Source organism: Mobula hypostoma, chromosome X2, assembly GCF_963921235.1.
Source record: "Mobula hypostoma chromosome X2, sMobHyp1.1, whole genome shotgun sequence".
NCBI classification, from domain to species: domain Eukaryota; kingdom Metazoa; phylum Chordata; class Chondrichthyes; order Myliobatiformes; family Myliobatidae; genus Mobula; species Mobula hypostoma.
In genome coordinates this window covers 1,003,112-1,022,500 of record NC_086129.1, presented here as the reverse complement: position 1 = coordinate 1,022,500, position 19,389 = coordinate 1,003,112, and positions in this window count along the sequence as shown.

The window sequence follows — 19,389 nt, the reverse complement described above, 5'->3', positions numbered from 1 at the left end:
CACACACAGACACACACACACACACAGACACACACACAGACACACTCTCACACACAGACACACACACACACCACATACACACACACACACACAGACACACACACAGACACACACACACACACAGACACACACACAGACACACTCTCACACACAGACACACACACACACCACATACACACACACACACACAGACACACACACAGACACACACACACACACACACAGACACACACACAGACACACACACACACAGACACACATACACACACACACACACACACAGACACACACACAGACACACACACACACAGACACACACACACACCACATACACACACACACACACAGACACACACACAGACACACACACACACACACACAGACACACACACAGACACACTCTCACACACAGACACACACACACACCACATACACACACACACACACAGACACACACACAGACACACACACAGACACACACAGACACACACACACACAGACACACATACACACACACACACACACACAGACACACACACAGACACACACACACACACAGACACACACACAGACACACTCTCACACACAGACACACACACACACCACATACACACACACACACACAGACACACACACAGACACACACACAGACACACACACACACACACACAGACACACACACAGACACACACACACACAGACACACACACACACACTCACACACACACATACACACACACAATGCTGGAGGAACTCTGTGGAGAGGAATAAACACAAGAGATTCTGCAGATCACATAAAAAAGTTGCTGGTGAACACAGCAGGCCAGGCAGCATCTATAGGAAGAGGTATAGTCGACGTTTCAGGCTGAGTCCCTTCGTCAGGACTAACTAAAGGAAGAGTGAGTAAGAGATTTGAAAGTGGGAGGAGGAGGGGGAGATCCGAAATGATAGGAAAAGACAGGAGGGGGAGGGATGGAGCCAAGAGCTGGACAGGTGATTGGGAAAAGGGATGTGAGGCTGGAGAAGGGAGAGGATCTTGGGACGGGAGGCCTAGGGAGAAAGAAAGGGAGAGAGGAGCCCAGAGGATGGGCAAGGAGTTACAGTGAGAGGGACAGAGAGAGAAAAAAGAGAGGGGAAAAAGGGAAAAGAAAAAAAAAGGGATGGGGTATGAAGGGGAGGTGGGGCATTAACGGAGAGACATGCGCGCACACGCACACACACACACACACACACACACACAAAATGCTGGAGGAACTCAGCAGGTCAGGCAGCATCTATGGAGAGGAATAAGCATTCAATCTTTCAGGCCAAGACCCTTCATCAGGGACTGGAGAGGAAAGGGGAAGATGCCAGCGTTTTGTGTGTGTGTGTGTGTGTGTGTTGTGTGTTACTTTGGTTTTCCAACAACTGCAGATGTTCTCGTGTTTGTGTCACAAACCAGGGTCTTCCTTGGTTCCAGTGGATGACTGTGACTCTCCCTGTGTCTCGTCACGCCCTTCGCTCTCCACGGAGCGTGGCAGAACCGCCTTCCCTGCCGCTGGATCTCACGGTAGACCTCGTCTGCCCAGTACCATTCGTGTGATGTACGCTCTCTTCTTCCCCTCTCCGTCAAACCCCTCCTCCCTCTGTGTGTATGGGTTAGATTCCTAAAGACTGTTATTAACCATTAGATCATCAGAGATTAGATTAGATTAGATTCAACTTTATTGTCATTGTGCCGAGTACAGATACAAAGCCAATGAAATGCATTTAGCATCTGACCAGAAATGCAAAGAATAGTGTTATTTACAAAATAACTGCGAATAAAAAGCAAGTGCTACAGCACACAAATATAAAAGTACTGAGACAGTACAATCTGAGTGCAATACTGCTTAGCGCTGTGATGTGAGGTTCAGCAGGGTCACAGCCTCAGGGAAGAAGCCCTTCCTGTGTCTGCTGGTGCGGGAGCGGAGGCTCCTGTAGTGCCTACCGGATGGGAGGAGAGTAAAAAGTCCATGGTTAGGGTGAGATGCATCCCTGATAATGCTTCTCACCCTGCACAGGCAGCGTTTATGGTAGATGTTCTCAATGGTGGGCAATTGGGTGCCGATAATCCGCTGGGCAGTTTTCACCACACGCTGGAGTGCTTTGCGGTCCGATACGGGACAATTGCCATACCATACTATATGGGAGCAGAAGTAGGCCATTCAGCCCATCGAGTCTGCCCCCGCCATTCAATCATGGGCTGATGCAATTCTTCCAGTCATCCCCACTCGCCTGCCTTCTCCCAGGACCCTTTGATGTCCTGGCTAATCAAGAACTTATCTATCTCTGTCTTAACCCAATAACTTGGCCTCCACAGCTGCTCGTGACAACAAATTCGCATCTCTGTTCTAAATGGACGCCCTTCAATCCTGAAGTCGTGCCCTCTTGTCCTGGACTCCCCTACCATGGGAAATAACTTTGCCATATCCAATCTGTTCAGGCCTTTAAACATTGGGAATGTTTCTATGAGATCCCCCCTCATTCTCCTGAACTCCAGTGAATACAGCCCAGGAGCTGCCAGACGTTCCTCGGACATTAACCCTTTCATTCCTGGAATCATTCTTGTGAATCTTCTCTGAACTCTCTCCAGTGTCAGTATATCCTTTCTAAAATAAGGAGCCCAAAACTGCACACAATACTTCAAGTGTGGTCTCATGAGTGCCTTACAGAACCTCAACATCACATCCCACACGGATCAGTGCAAAGAAATTGAAATCACAATGGCCCCTCACCCTTTCACTCACTTCCTTGGAGTTTTGTTCCAAATCTGCTTGTCTGGAAAGATAACTTGGACAGAAAGCATTCATGGAGTTGAGTTAGGGGACAGTTCCACATGCCTAGGGTGGTTGAAGACAGGAATCCTGTCAAATTTGGTCAGAATCTTATATTATGAGGGAGGGAGGAGAAGATGACGGCGCGACGCAGCACGCGTGGCCTCTCCGGTAAATGATATCGGTATTTGTAAGTAGGTACCATGCACAACTCGGATTTGATGGAGACGGACGTGAGAAGCACAGAGGAACATCTGGAGAAACTTCTGAAATGCCCGGTTCACTGCCGCTGCTACTGTGCGATCGAGAATCTCTGGAGGGGAAGGCTCCAAATCCTCGGCTTTGCCTGCTGCTGGCGACCGAGGCTGGGGTCGAAGCGTTTGACAGAGATGGTGCTCGGTGTCGGAGGGCTGGTCGGAGGCTCGAAGTTTTCGGACGACTCAGAGTTGGACTGTGGTCGGGCATGGCAGGGAGAGTTTTCTTCCTTCTCCCGTCTGCGTGAGATGTGGGACTTTTGAGTGACTTTGAACTTTTTTTTTACTGTGACCATGGACTGTTCTTCATCAAGTTATGGTATTGTTGCACTGTTGTAACTATATGTTATAATTATGTGGTTTTTGTCAGTTTTTAGTCTTGGTCTGTCCTGTGTTTCTGTGATATCACACCAGAGGAATATCGTATCATTTCTTAATGCATGCATTACTAAATGACAATAAAAGAGGACTGCGTGTCCTCATAATCTAATCTAATCTATAGACACTGACTGACCTGCTGAGTTCCTCCAGTATTTTGTGTGTGTGTATGTGTGTGTGTGTGTATGTGTCTGTGTGTGTGTGTGCGTGCGTGCGTGTGTGTGTGTGTGCGTGTGTGTGTGTGTGTGTGTGTGTGTGTGTGTGCGTCATGTGTGTGTGTGTGTGTGTGTGTGTGTGTGTGTGTGTGTGTTGCTCTGGATTTCCAGCATCTACAGAACCTCAAACACGAGGAAATCTGCAGATGCCTGAATTTCAAGCAACACACATTAAAATTGCTGGTGAACGCAGCAGGCCAGGCAGCATCTCTAGGAAGAGGTACAGTCGACGTTTCGGGCCGAGACCCTTCGTCAGGACTAACTGAAAGAAGAGCTAGTAAGAGATTTGAAAGTGGGAAGGGGAGGGGGGGGGATCCAAAATGATAGGAGAAGACAGGAGGGGGAGGGATGGAGCTAAGAGCTGGAAAGTTGATTACAGAACCTCTTGTGTTTATCATCTTATTAATCTGACCCGCCAAACTTTCGAGAGCAAAGACCCAGAGTTCGTATCACTAGGCAAGACAATTGAGGTCTCGTCACTAGGACAGCGAGCTGTTTAATGTCCACTGACTTGTTTGAGTGATATCTTCATCTTCTCTGACTTCCAATGGCGTGGTGGCCTGGATTAGGTGTGCTTACGCCTACCGTTGTACTCCCTGACCAAACGTGAACCGAGGACGTTAGCACACTTGATAAACAAATGCAGTCTATCAGAAAGATGTGAGAGCCTTGTTGCTTCTGGGTGACTTACCGATCACTCTGCAGGGTGAAACCACATCCAATTTCTACTGCAACAATGGGCAACAAATATTCTTGGACTGCCGATCGAGAAGGTCACCATGAACATTTCCCATCATGCATCATGTTTTGAGATTGCCTACATTTGTTATTTCAATTCATAATTCAAGTCAGAATAACTGATGCCAAGTTTAAGGAAGACATTTTTGCTGGTCCACACATTAAAAAAGGAGGGAGAGAGAAACCGGGGAATTATAGACTGGTTAGCCTAACGTCGGTGGTGGGGAAACTGCTGGAGTCAGTTATCAAGGATGTGACAACAGCACATTTGGAAAGCGGTGAAATGATCGGACAAGGTCAGCATGGATTTGTGAAAGGAAAATCATGTCTGACGAATCTCATAGAATTTTTTGAGGATGTAACTAGTAGAGTGGATAGGGGAGAACCAGTGGATGTGGTATATTTGGATTTTCAAAAGGCTTTTGACAAGGTCCCACACAGGAGATTAGTGTGCAAACTTAAAGCACACGGTATTGGGGGTAAGGTATTGATGTGGATAGAGAATTGGTTGGCAGACAGGAAGCAAAGAGTGGGAATAAACGGGACCTTTCAGAATGGCAGGCAGTGACTAGTGGGGTACCGCAAGGCTCAGTGCTGGGACCTCAGTTGTTTACAATATATATTAATGACTTGGATGAGGGAATTAAATGCATCATCTCCAAGTTTGCGGATGACACGAAGCTGGGTGGCAGTGTTAGCAGTGAGGAGGATGCTAAGAGGATGCAGGGTGACTTGGATAGGTTGGGTGAGTGGGCAAATTCATGGCAGATGCAATTTAATATGGATAAATGTGAAGTTATCCACTTTGGTGGCAAAAATAGGAAAACAGATTATTATCTGAATGGTGGCCGATTAGGAAAAGGGGAGGTGCAACGAGACCTGGGTGTCATTATACACCAGTCATTGAAAGTGGGCATGCAGGTACAGCAGGCGGTGAAAAAGGCGAATGGTATGCTGGCATTTATAGCTAGAGGATTCGAGTACAGGAGCAGGGAGGTACTACTGCAGTTGTACAAGGCCTTGGTGAGACCACACCTGGAGTATTGTGTGCAGTTTTGGTCCCCTAATCTGAGGAAAGACGTCCTTGCCATAGAGGGAGTACAAAGAAGGTTCACCAGATTGATTCCTGGGATGGCAGGACTTTCATATGAAGAAAGACTGGATGAACTGGGCTTGTACTCGTTGGAATTTAGAAGATTGAGGGGGGATCTGATTGAAACGTATAAGATCCTAAAGGGATTGGACAGGCTAGATGCAGGAAGATTGTTCCCGATGTTGGGGAAGTCCAGAACGAGGGGCCACAGTTTGAGGATAGAGGGGAAGCCTTTTAGGACCGAGATTAGGAAAAACTTCTTCACACAGAGAGTGGTGAATCTGTGGAATTCTCTGCCACAGGAAACAGTTGAGGCCAGTTCATTGGCTATATTTAAGAGGGAGTTAGATATGGCCCTTGTGGCTACAGGGATCAGGGGGTATGGAGGGAAGGCTGGGGCGGGGTTCTGAGTTGGATGATCAGCCATGATCATAATGAATGGCGGTGCAGGCTCGAAGGGCCGAATGGCCTACTCCTGCACCTATTTTCTATGTTTCTATGTTAAACAGGTAATCAATGACAAGCCAATTTGAAGAACTTCTGGTGGGACTGGAGAAAATCGCATGGATGTTTGTCAAAATTTTCTTGGCGACTGCAGAGCACAGACTACGTGCAGCTGGTTGACAACATGCTTTAAGCACTCAAAACCATGAAGTGCAACATGTCACTGAAGTTTCATTTTCTGCATTCCCATTGAGACTTCTTTCCTGCGAATCTTATCGCTGTCAGTGACGAGCATGGTGAAAGGTTTCTCCCGGATGTTGCGGTCGTGGAGAAAACATTATCAGGGCAACTGGAATCCATCAACGCTGGCTGATTATTGTTGGACCCTTAAACGAGAAGCCGCAGACAACGAGTACCAACAAAAACTATCAACAAAACACTCTTAGCTTAGCTGAACTATCGGAAAGCATCTGCATGCATTACATTCGATAAAAGTTCGGGCAGAGGAGATCTCCGATCTTCTATCTCCTCTGCCTTGTGGCTGCGCCCACTCATGGGGAAGGCCTTGGGAGGGAAAAATCCGGAGCTGGAGTCCCGAAGGCAGAAACACGTTGACTTCAACTCTGACTGGCAACTCCTGCGACGCCGCTGGTGCCAAACTGCACCGGTCTCCGCCGTTCATTAGTTGCGTGGAGAAGAGGGAGCTTGGTGCTTTGCTCTCTATATTGTACTGCCCACGTCCAGCACCACGTATCTAGACAGCTAGGGCAATGGAGGTGCATGGTGTGAGCAGAATTATCTGCAGCTTAATGTGAAAAAGACTAAGGAGCTGGTGGTAGACCTGAGGAGAGCTAAGGTACCGGTGACCCCTGTTTCCATCCAGGGGGTCAGTGTGGACATGGTGGAGGATTACAAATACCTGGGGATATGAATTGACAATAAACTGGACTGGTCAAAGAACACTGAGGCTGTCTACAAGAAGGGTCAGAGCCGTCTCTATTTCCTGAGGAGACTGAGGTCCTTTAACATCTGCCGGACGATGCTGAGGATGTTCTACGATTCTGTGGTGGCCAGTGCTATCATGTTTGCTGTTGTGTGCTGGGGCAGCAGGCTGGGGGTAGCAGACACCAACAGAATCAACAAACTCATTCGTAAGGCCAGTGATGTTGTGGGGATGGAACTGGACTCTCTGACGGTGGTGTCTGAAAAGGGGATGCTGTCCAAGTTGCATGCCATCTTGGACAATGTCTCCCATCCACTACATAATGTACTACATAATGCGCTGCTTCCTGCACGCATGCAGAACTCATTGACTTTATTAACTTTGCCTCCAACTTTCACCCTGCCCTCAAGTTTACCTGGTCCATTTCCGACACCTCCCTCCCCTTTCTAGATCTTTCTGTCTCTGTCTCTGGAGACAGCTTATCCACTGATGTCTACTATAAGCCTACTGACTCTCACAGCTATCTGGACTATTCCTCTTCTCACCCTGTCTCTTGCAAAAACGCCATCCCCTTCTCGCAATTCCTCCGTCTCCGCCGCATCTGCTCTCAGGATGAGGCTTTTCATTCTAGGACGAGGGAGATGTCTTCCTTTTTTAAAGAAAGGGGCTTCCCTTCCTCCACTATCAACTCTGCTCTTAAACGCATCTCCCCCATTTCACGTACATCTGCTCTCACTCCATCCTCCCACCACCCCACTAGGAATAGGGTTCCCCTGGTCCTCACCTACCACCCCACCAGCCTCCAGGTCCAACATATTATTCTCCGTAATTTCCGCCACCTCCAACGGGATCCCACCACTAAGCACATCTTTCCCTCCCCCCCTCTCTCTGCATTCCGCAGGGATCGCTCCCTACACAACTCCCTTGTCCATTCGTCCCCCCCCATCCCTCCCCACTGATCTCCCTCCTGGCACTTATCCATGTAAGCGGAACAAGTGCTACACATGCCCTTACACTTCCTCCCTTACCACCATTCAGGGCCCCAAACAGTCCTTCCAGGTGAGGCGACACTTCACCTGTGAGTCGGCTGGGGTGATATACTGCGTCCGGTGCTCCCGATGTGGCCTTTTATATATTGGTGAGACCCGACGCAGACTGGGAGACCGCTTTGCTGAACATCTACGCTCTGTCCGCCAGAGAAAGCAGGATCTCCCAGTGGCCACACATTTTAATTCCACATCCCATTCCCATTCTGACATGTCTATCCACGGCCTCCTCTACTGTAAAGATGAAGCCACACTCAGGTTGGAGGAACAACACCTTATATTCCGTCTGGGTAGCCTCCAACCTGATGGCATGAACATCGACTTCTCTAACTTCCGCTAAGGCCCCACCTCCCCCTCGTACCCCATCTGTTACTTATTTTTATACACACATTCTTTCTCTCACTCTCCTTTTTCTCCCTCTGTCCCTCTGAATATACCTCTTGCCCATCCTCTGGGTCACCCCCTCCCCCTTGTCTTTCTTCCCGGACCTCCTGTCCCATGATCCTCTCATATCCCTTTTGCCAATCACCTGTCCAGCTCTTGGCTCTATCCCTCCCCCTCCTGTCTTCTCCTATCATTTTGGATCTCCCCCTCCCCCTCCCACTTTCAAATCTCTTACTCACTCTTCCTTCAGTTAGTCCTGACGAAGGGTCTCGGCCTGAAACGTCGACTGTACCTCTTCCTAGAGATGCTGCCTGGCCTGCTGCGTTCACCAGCAACTTTGATGTATGTTGTTACATAATGTACTGGGTGGGCACAGGAGTACATTCAGCCAGAGACTCATCCCACCGAGATGCAGCACAGAGCGTCATAGGAAGTCATTCCTGCCTGTGGCCATCAAACTTTACAACTCCTCCCTTGGAGGGTCAGACACCCTGAGCCAATAGGCTGGTCCTGGACTTACTTCCTGGCATAATTTACATATTACTATTTAACTATTTATGGTTTTATTACTATTTATTATTTATGGTGCAACTGTAACGAAAACCAATTTCCCCTGGGATCAATAAAGTCTGACTCTGACTATAAAAGTTAATTTCTGGTTTCTTCAAATCCTGCATGAGACAAGTGGTCCCGAAGTTAAATTTGCGTTCAGCTTCAAGTGGTCGATCATAAACAAAAGAAATTTCTGAGGGAGAAGCACCTCTTTTCTGACAAAGAAATTGCTGCCATTGTAATCTATGCAACTTGTCAAAGACTGAAACAGTTACAACATTTCCATTACAGAAGACAATACGAGTGAGTTCTAAGGTGCCGTTTCATTAAGTTTGCTTGCTGACTTTTGCCTGCATAGAAGAAGCAATAATGGTTTTTTTTCTGACATTTTAATCAAAAATTTGAAGCTGTGTAAACACGCGGGAGTTGACTTTTTGCATCGATTTTGCTTTCAGCTTTATCTGCAGGCGCCTATTATGCTTGACTTAGTTTAATCAGAAATCCAGCGACGCAGTGGTGAGCACGGTGCTGCTACCGCGGGGGGTGGGGGGAGCTCCGGGCAGAGATCAGAGCTCGATTCCGCCCCTGCCCACCTCCCACTCCACCCCCCGGGTCCGGAAGTCCATCTTCCCTGTGGAATTCCTGAGTTTTCCCACCCTGCTCCAGTTTCCACTTGTTTTCACACAAAACGTCAGGTTTTCACGAGCACAAAGTACCCCGCAGACGCTGGGGTCCAGGCAACACGCTGGAGGAACTCAACAGGTCGGGCAGCATCCGTGGAAACGATGGGTCGACGTTTCGGGCCGGAGCCCTTCGTCAGGACTGAAGAGGGAAGGGGCAGAGGTCCTATATAGAAGGTGGGGGGAGGGTGGGAAGGAGAAGGCTGCTAGGTTCCAGGTGAAAAACCAGTAAGGGGAAAGATAAAGGGTTGAGGGAGGGGAGGCAGGGAGGGGATAGGCAGGAAAGGTGAAGAAGGAATAGGGGAAAACACAATGGGTAGTAGAAGGAGGCGGAACCATGAGGGAGGTGATAGGCAGCTGGGGGAGGGAACAGAGTGAAACTGGGATGGGGGGAAGTTGGAGAATTCGATGTTCATACCAAGGGGCTGGAGACTACCCAGACGGTACATGAGGTGCCCCCCCCACCCCCGGTATGAAAAATTGAATTCTCCAACTTCGGGTAATTCCCTACCCCTCCCTCCCTTATCCCTATTTCACTCTGCCCCCTCCCCCAGCTGCCTATCACCTCCCTCATGATTCCATCTCCTTCTACTACACATTGTGTTTTCCCCTATTCCTTCTTCACCTTTCCTGCCTATCCCCTCCCTGCCTCCCCTCCCTCACCCCTTCATCTTTCCCCTTACTGGTTTTTCACCTGGAACCTACCAACCTTCTCCTTCCCACCCTCCCCCCACCTTCTTTATAGGGCCTCTGCCCCTTCCCTCTTCAGTCCTGATGAAGGGTTGCAGCCCGAAATGTCGACCGATCTTTTCCACGGATGCTGCCCAACCTGCTGAGTTCCTCCAGCGTGTTGTGAGCTTTCGCAAGACCAGGTACAATTTCAAGGTAAAATATTCAGTGCCCTGACAGGGAAGTGGGGTGGGGAACCTCCATCTCCAGAAATTCCCCATGCTGACTGTACGCTCCCTCTCTAAGGACATCTGGGCGCAAACACATCGCCAGAAGAGGGACAGGCAGTCTGCACATGGACAGGGCTCTCGACTGTCCACGTGAGTGGCCATCTTGGCCAGTGCCAGGAGCAAACTCCCCGCCACCCCGCCCAGCGACCCAAGGAAGACTCCAACTTGTGACGCCTGTTCGTACCTCTGGAATTCTGAGCTCGAGGGCGTGGGACTGCCCCAGTGCAATGGTATTTTCACTTTAAAACCTCTCCCATACAGGCCTCCTGTCATCGTCGGACACAATGGACAACCAACACGACATGCATTATGTTATGCACTTTGGTCCAGAGGAAATATACTTTATGTGTTGTGTGTGTGAGTTATATGTACTGTGTTGTGCACCTTGGTCCGGGGGGGACGTTGTCTCGTTTGACGGTATACTTTATGTGTTGTGTGTGTGAGTTATATGTACTGTGTTGTGCACCTTGGTCCGGGGGAACGTTGTCTCGTTTGACGGTATACTTTATGTGTTGTGTGTGTCCGTTATATGTACTGTGTTGTGCACCTTGGTCCGGGGGAACGTTGTTTCGTTTGACGGTATACTTTATGTGTTGTGTGTGTGAGTTATATGTACTGTGTTGTGTACCTTGACCCGGGGGAACGTTGTTTCGTTTGACGGTATACTTTATGTGTTGTGTGTGTGAATTATATGTACCGTGTTGTGCACCTTGGTCCGGGGGAACGTTGTCTCGTTTGACGGTATACTTTATGTGTTGTGTGTGTGAATTATATGTACCGTGTTGTGCACCTTGGTCCGGGGGAACGTTGTTTAGTTTGACGGTATACTTTATGTGTTGTGTGTGTGAGTTATATGTACTGTGTTGTGTACCTTGGTCCGGGGGAACGTTGTTTCGTTTGACGGTATACTTTATGTGTTGTGTGTGTGAGTTATATGTACTGTGTTGTGCACCTTGGTCCGGGGGAACGTTGTTTCGTTTGACGGTATACTTTATGTGTTGTGTGTGTGAGTTATATGTACTGTGTTGTGTACCTTGGTCCGGGGGAACGTTGTCTCGTTTGACGGTATACTTTATGTGTTGTGTGTGTGAGTTATATGTACTGTGTTGTGTACCTTGGTCCGGGGGAACGTTGTCTCGTTTGACGGTATACTTTATGTGTTGTGTGTGTGAGTTATATGTACCGTGTTGTGCACCTTGGTCCGGGGGAACGTTGTTTCGTTTGACGGTATACTTTATGTGTTGTGTGTGTGAGTTATATGTACTGTGTTGTGCACCTTGGTCCAGAGGAACGTTGTCTCGTTTGATGGTATAAATGTTCACGGTCGAAAGACAATAAAGTTGAACGCGGACCTGAGCTTGTAATGTTCTGCCGCAGTTGAAGTCCCAGAATGTTTTGGTGGACGTTGAATTGGTCCTGGCCCATCTTCCACCTCTCTTTCCCCCTTGGAGGGGCTGCAGATCTTCAAAGATTCAAAGTGCATTTTGTTATCGAGCTATGTATGCAGTGCACAGCTCTCAGGTTTGTCCTCCCCACAGACGACCACCAAACAAAGAAAGCGCTCGAAGAAAAAAAGCATTAAGCACCCAGTGGACAAAAAAAGGACAAATCACGCGAACGACATACAACGAGCAAACCACGCAGACTATAAAACCGTCCCAGTTTTGCATTCCGCATGGGTTCCTTTCAAACCTGAGTTTTTTTTTATATATATAAAGAAGAATTAAAGATTAGATTATTAGATTAGATTATGGGGACATGCAGTCCTCTTTTACTGTCATTTAGTAATGCATGCATTAAGAAATGATACAATATTCCTCCAGCGTGTTATCACAGAAACACAAGACAGACCAAGACTGAAAAACGGACAAAAACCACATAATTATAACATATAGTTACAATAGTGCAAAGCAATACCGTAATTTGATGAAGAACCGACCATGGGCAGAGTAAAAAAAGTCTCAAAGTCTCTCAAAAGTCCCATCACCTCACGAAGATGGAGAAGGAAGAAAACTCTCCCTGCCATGAGCTTCCAGCGCCGCAAACTTGCCGATGCAGCACCCTGGAAGCACCCGACCACAGTCCGACTCTGAGTCGTCCGAAAACTCCGAGCCTCCGACCAGCCCTCCGACACCAAGCACCGAGCACCATCTCTGCCGAGCGCTTCGACCTCGGCTCCGGCTGCCAGCAGCAGGCAAAGCCGAGGATTTGGGGCCTTCCCCTCCGGAGATTCTCGATCGCACAGTAGCAGCGGCAGCGAAGCGGGCATTTCAGAAGTTTCTCCAGATGTTCCTCTGTGCTTCTCACGGCTGTCTCCATCAAATCAGGATTGTGCACGGCCTCTGTTTAACAAATACGATATAATCTCACCGGAGAGGCCGCGCGCGGTTTTATTTGCCACACGTGCATTGAAACATACGGAGAAACGGGTCACCTGTGCCATCGTTTACAATGTTCCGGGCGCAGCCCACACATACCGCCACGTTTCTGGCGCTAATGTGGTATGCCCACAATTTACTAACCCCAACCCGTATGCCTCTGGAATCTGAGAGGAAACAGGAACACCCGAAGGAAATCCACGTGGTTACGGGGAGGGCGTGCAAACTCCTTATGGACAGCGGTGCGGAATTGAACCCCAGTCTCTGGCACTGTAAGGCATTACCATAACCAGTACATTATCTTTGTAGCGAAGCATCAAAGGAATATGGAAGCGGGGAGGAGAATAATGTCGATGTAGAGGATTAACCATCACTCAACGTCAGCAGGACAAAAGAGGCTGTTTGTGGACTTCAGGAAGGCTAACTTTCATACACTTTGGAAGGATAACCTCCAAGGCAGAGTACGAAGTAAATGGCAGGATACTTGGCAGTGTGGAGGAGCAGGGGGATCTGGGGGTACATGTCCACAGATCCCTGAAAGTTTCCTCTCAGGTAGATAGGGTAGTTAAGAAAGCTTATGGGATGTTAGCTTTCATAAGTCGAGGGACAGAGTTTAAGGGTCACGGGGTAATGATGCAGCTGTATAAAACTCTGGTTAGGCCACACTTGGAGTACTGTGTCCAGTTCTGGTCGCCTCACTATAGGAAGGATGTGGAAGCATTGGAAAGGGTACAGAGGAGATTTACCAGGATGCTGCCTGGTTTAGAAAGTATGCATTATGATCAGAGATTAAGGGAGCTAGGGCTTCACTCTTTGGAGAGAAAGAGGATGAGAGGAGACATGATAGAGGTGTACAAGATAATAAGAGGAACAGGTAGAGTGGATAGCCAGCGCCTCTTCCCCAGGACACCACTGCTCAATACAAGAGGACATGGCTTTAAGGTAAGGGGTGGGAAGTTCAAGGGGGATATTAGAGGAAGGTTTTTTACTCAGAGAGTGGTTGGTGCATGGAATGCACTGCCTGAGTCAGTGGTGGAGGCAGATACACTGGTGAAGTTTAAGAGACTGCTAGACAGGTATATGGAGGAATTTAAGGTGGGGGCTTATATGGGAGGTAGGGTTTGAGGGTAGGCACAACATTGTGGGCCGAAGGGCCTGTACTGTACTGTTCTACTCTATGCTCTATATGTAAGTTGAGGCAGTCCTCATAGAGGGATCAGAGGGGGAGAGAGTGAGCATGTCAGGTATCTGGGTGTCAAGATCTCTGAGGATCTAACCTGGTCCCAACATATCAATGCAGCTATATTTCATTTGGAGCTCGAGGAGATCTGGTTTGTCAGCTAGAACACTCGAAAACTTCTACAGACGTACCGTGGAGAGCATTCTGACTGGCTGCATCACCGTCTGGTATGGAGGGTGGGGATGAGGGTGACTGCACAGTGACGAAGGAAGCCGCAGAAAGTTGTAAACTTAGTCAGCTCCATCAGCGCTACCATCTCTGTGGTACCCAAGTCGTCGTGGCTATCCCTCGAGGTTGAGGATGATGGTCTTCGTTCTGAAGAAGTGGCCCACACAGCGAAGATGCCCGTGCGTGTGTTTGTTTAACATGTACTTGATGTTGCACTCCAAGAAGCACACGGTACTTCACAAATCAACCGACTGATCCCAATGGCGTGGAAACCACGACGATTGGAGCTGATGGATTTGTTGCAGCCTTCATCCGCCTTCACAGCCGTTGAGTTCGAAGTCACTTTGTCCGCCTGTTCCACCGTTGAGGTCTTGGTTGGATTGTTCTTTGTCAGGGACCTTACCGCCATGGGTGACCCTACCAGGAGCATAGCTCCAGACGGGATCGCTCTCGGGATCACAGGACCACACAAGCTTCTCCACCGCGACGAGGTGACAATCCACGGAGAAGGGTACCCAAGACATCTTCAAGGAGCGGTGACTCGGGAAGGGGGCGTCCATCATTGAGGACCCCCACCACCCAGGACACACCCTCTTCACTCTGTTACCATCGGGAGGGAGGTACAGGAGCCTGAAGGCACATACTCAACAATTCAGGAACAGCTTCTTCCCCTCTGCCATCAGATTCCTAAATGGACGTTGAACTCATGGACACTACCTCTCTATTTCTTTATTTCTGTTTGATTTTTACACTGCTTACTTTAACTTAGCTATTTAATAGACATGTATATATATATATACGATTATAACAACATGCATAATTTTTACAATGCTGTCAAAACCATCTACGGCCCAATAAATTGATGCATCACTCCCCTAAAACAGCAGATGGTCCAACACTTCTGAAGGATCAGAATACCATTCTGCTGAGGTGGGCTGAGTATTTTAACACCCTGCTTAATCAGGACTCTGACGCAGACCCCACCATCCTGGACGAACTGCCTGAACTCCCTCCTATCCACGACCTCAGTCTACCACCAACCTTCCAGGAGGTTCTATCAGCTGTCCATTCCCTTAAGAACAACACGTCCCCTGGCACTGACAATATCCCTGCTGAGTTACTGAAGAACGGAGGGTACACGTGTATACGCACCCTCTACCAGTACATCACCAAGGCCTGGACTGATGAGAACATCCCACAGCAATGGAGAAATGCAAACATCGTTGTCATTTATAAGAACAAGGGTGACAAGGCCATCTGCGGCAATAGCAGGGGCATATCACTCCTTTCTGTTGCTGGAGAGGTCCTGGCTAAGGAGATGCTTCAGAGACTCATCAGCAACATCACCGAGTCAATGCTGCCTGAATCGTAGTGTGGACTTAGGAAGAACAGGAGCACGATCGACATGATCTTCACAGCCCGGCAGCTTCAGGAAAAGTGATTATGATTATGATTATGAAGACACACAGTCCTCTTTTATTGTCATTTAGTAATTCATGCATTAAGAAATGATACAATATTCCTCCGGTGTGATATCACAAAACACAGGGCAGACCAAGACTGAAAAAACTGACAAAACCACATAATTATAACTTATAGTTACAAACAGTGTAACATACCATAACTTGATGAAGAAGTCCGTGAGCACAGTAAAGTTCAAAGTCTCTCAAATGTCCCACATCTCACGCAGACGGGAGAAGGAAGACAAACTCTCCCTGCCTTGCCGACCACAATCCAATTCTGAGTCATCCGAAAACTTCAAGCTCTGATCAGCTCTCCGACACCGAGTACTGAGCGCCCTCTCTGTCTGAATGATTCGACCTCCTTCTCGGTCGCCAAAAGCAGGCAAGGCCGGGGATTTTGAGGCCTACCCGCCAAAAGATTCCCGACCACACAGTAACGACAGCAGCGGACGGGCGTTTCAGAAATTTCTCCAGATGTTCCTCTGTGCTTTCACGTCCGTCTCCATCGAATCAGAATTATCCACGGCCCCTATTTAACGGATACGATATCATTTTTCACCGGAGGGCTGCACACACGCAGGCGCATCGCCATCTTCTCCTCCCGCCTCCTATATACTTAATATAACTGAGTTTTTTCTCTATATTTATTAATCACGTATTGCATTGTACCGCTGCCGTAAAGTTAACAAATCTCACGAGATACGCCGGTGATATTAAACCCGATTCTGATTCCGATCTGGCTGAATCTCGCTGAAAGGACCTGAGGGACAAGATGGCCTGTTCCTCTTCTGATGTTACAGCGGGGACCATTGCACATAAGATTCTTCATCGTCTGAGGCTGTGAGGAGGGCAAAGCCACGGTGAATGAAAATCTTCTGGAGGGTTTCGTCCTTGGGGTGGCTGGGGGCGGGACAGAGAAGAAAAAAACGGGCCAGTCCAGTGTTACTTAGCCAGGCGCTAAACTGCCCAGAATTGTTTGTTTTTGAAAGTGTGGTTTTATTGTTCAAAGGTTCAAAGGTACATCTATTGTCAAAGTACGCTTGCAGTATACAACTCTGAGATCTGCCTTTTCCAGACAGCCATGAAACAAAGAAACTCCATGGAAACCATTCAAAGAAAAGCATCAACTCCCCTCCCGCCTCCCCACCGCCCTTCAGGCGCAGTAAACAAACCAATCACGCATACAGCAACAGGAATGCAAGACCCTGGCCTGGAGTGACACGCGGAGTTCGGTTCTTTGCGGGAATGGGACCCGTTCTCGGGGTTTCAGGACTGGCCGCTGTTCGGCACGCCGAGGGTCCGGCTCGGATTCGGAAACCTAGGATCTCGGGGCTCTGGAGAGGGGCGGATCCAGGGTTGGTGTCGCGGCAGGAGACCCGTGTGCCATCCGGGAGGAGTCAGAAAATCTACTGCTCTGTGTCTGAAGACCTGGGGTCTTTGCGATCTTCGGGAACAGAGCTTGGATGAAGCAACGTAATGGACTTTTAAAGTCGTAAGCCAGCAAGGTGTTTGTTATGTCTCCCCGCTCGCTGGGAAAGTAGAGATACCTCCTTCTTCCTTATTAGGGAGAGAGAGGGAGCCTGTGGTATGTCGAATACTGGGTGAAACGCCAAGTCTTTGGGGTAACTGCAAGTCTGTGTCTTTGCTGTTGCTTTGCTCACACTTGAGTATTCAATAGTGGGTGCTGGTGTTTTTTTTGCCGGTGGGGATGGGGGGATCGTTGCTCACTGCTGCTTATGCGTGGGAGAGAGGGGAGCTGCGGGGGGGGGGTAACTTGGGGTTCTTAAGTTTAACTGTCGTTCATTCTTTGGGGCTCTCCTCTGTTTTCATGGATGTTTGTGAAGAAAAAGCATCTCAGGATGTGTATTGTGCACATTTCTCTGACATTAAATTGAACCTTTGAAAGCACAGAATGTGAAAACACAAAATCGAAAATTCTGTACTATCCTTCTACGGCGTCGAGGGAGGTGGTGGCGGGGGGGAGGGAGTGGGAAAGAGAGAGAGAGAGATCGTTTGAACACAGGGACTGTCCCTTGGTAGCAGTGAGTGAGTGGGGGTGGGAAGTGGGGGAGACCGAGAGAGAGACACACGCAGACGCCTTCTCTGGTAGCAGCAAGTGACAGGCTGGTGGATGCCACCGAATACTCGCCCGCCTTTCCGCACTTGCCTCGATCTCCCAATCTTCCCCGACACTTCGATCCGTAAGCTCGGCGACAAATGGAGTCGATCGTGGGCTGTAAGCTTCAGCGTGACAGAATTCGTTTCAGTATTTCGTCCTCCTTCCTTCAAGCCAGCTGTATCTATTTTGAATATTTATGCCGACGGGCGCAGGGCAGCCCGGCCTCTTCAGTCCAACGAGCGGCTCCACCCAGAAACCCACCGATTTAACCCCAAACTAATCAAAGGAAAACTCATAATGGCCAGTTAATCCACTAAGCGGTTCCTCTGAGAAGTGTGGGGGGAAACCAGAGCACCCGGAGGAAACCTACGCATTCCACGAGAAGAACGTGCAAGATTTCTTACAGATGGCTTCAGAGTTGAACTCCCTGCCATTTCTGAAGTGACATAAGAACATGAGGAAATAAGAAATAGGAGCAGGAATCAGCCATCAGGCCCGTCGAGCCTGCTCCACCATTCAATAAGATCATGGCTGACCTGGCCACGGACTCATCTCCACCTGCCTGCCTTTCCCCCATAACCCTTAATTCCCCTACTGTGCAAAAATCTATCCAACCTTGTCTTAAATATATTTACTGAGGTAGCCTCCACTGTTACATTGGGCAGAGAATTCCACAGATTCACCACCCTCTGGGAAAAGCAGTTCCTCCTCATCTCCGTCCTAAATCTACTCCCCCGAATCTTGAGGCTATGCCCCCTAGTTCTAGTCTCACCTACCGGTGCAACAAATTTTCTGCCTCTATCTTATCTATCCCTTTCAGAATTTTATATGGTTCCATTTAGAACGGAGTTGAGGAAAAACTTTTTCACCCAGAGAGTTGTGGATCTGTGGAATGCTCTTCCCCAGAAGGCAGTGGAGGCCAATTCTCTGGATGCCTTCAAGAAAGAGTTAGATAGAGCTCTTAAAGATAGCGGAGTGAAGGGATATGGGGAGAAGGCAGGAACGGGGTACTGATTGTGGATGATCAGCCGTGATCACAGAGAATGGCGGTGCTGGCTTGAAGGGCCGAATGGCCTACTCCTGCACCTATTGTCTATTGTTATCGAATAAGATCTCCTCTCATTCTTCTGAATTCCAGGGAGTACAGTCCCAGACAACTCAATCTCTCCTCATAGTCTAACCTCCTCATCTCTGGAATCAACCTGGTGAACCTCCTCTGCACCACCTCCAAAGCCAGTATATCCTTTCTCAAGTCAGGAGACCAGAACTGCACACAGTACTCCAGGTGCGGTCTCACCAGTACCCTGTACAGTTGCAGCATAACCTCCCTGCTCTTCAATTCAATCCCTCTCGCAATGAAGGCCAACATCCCATTTGCCTTCTTGATAGCCTGCTGCACCCGCAAACCAACCTTTGGTGATTCATGCCCAAGCACTCCCAAGTCCCTCTGCACAGCAGAATGCTGAAATCTTTTACCATTTAAATAACAATCTGCTCTTCCATTTTTCCTTCCAAAGTGGATGACCTTGCGTTTACCAGC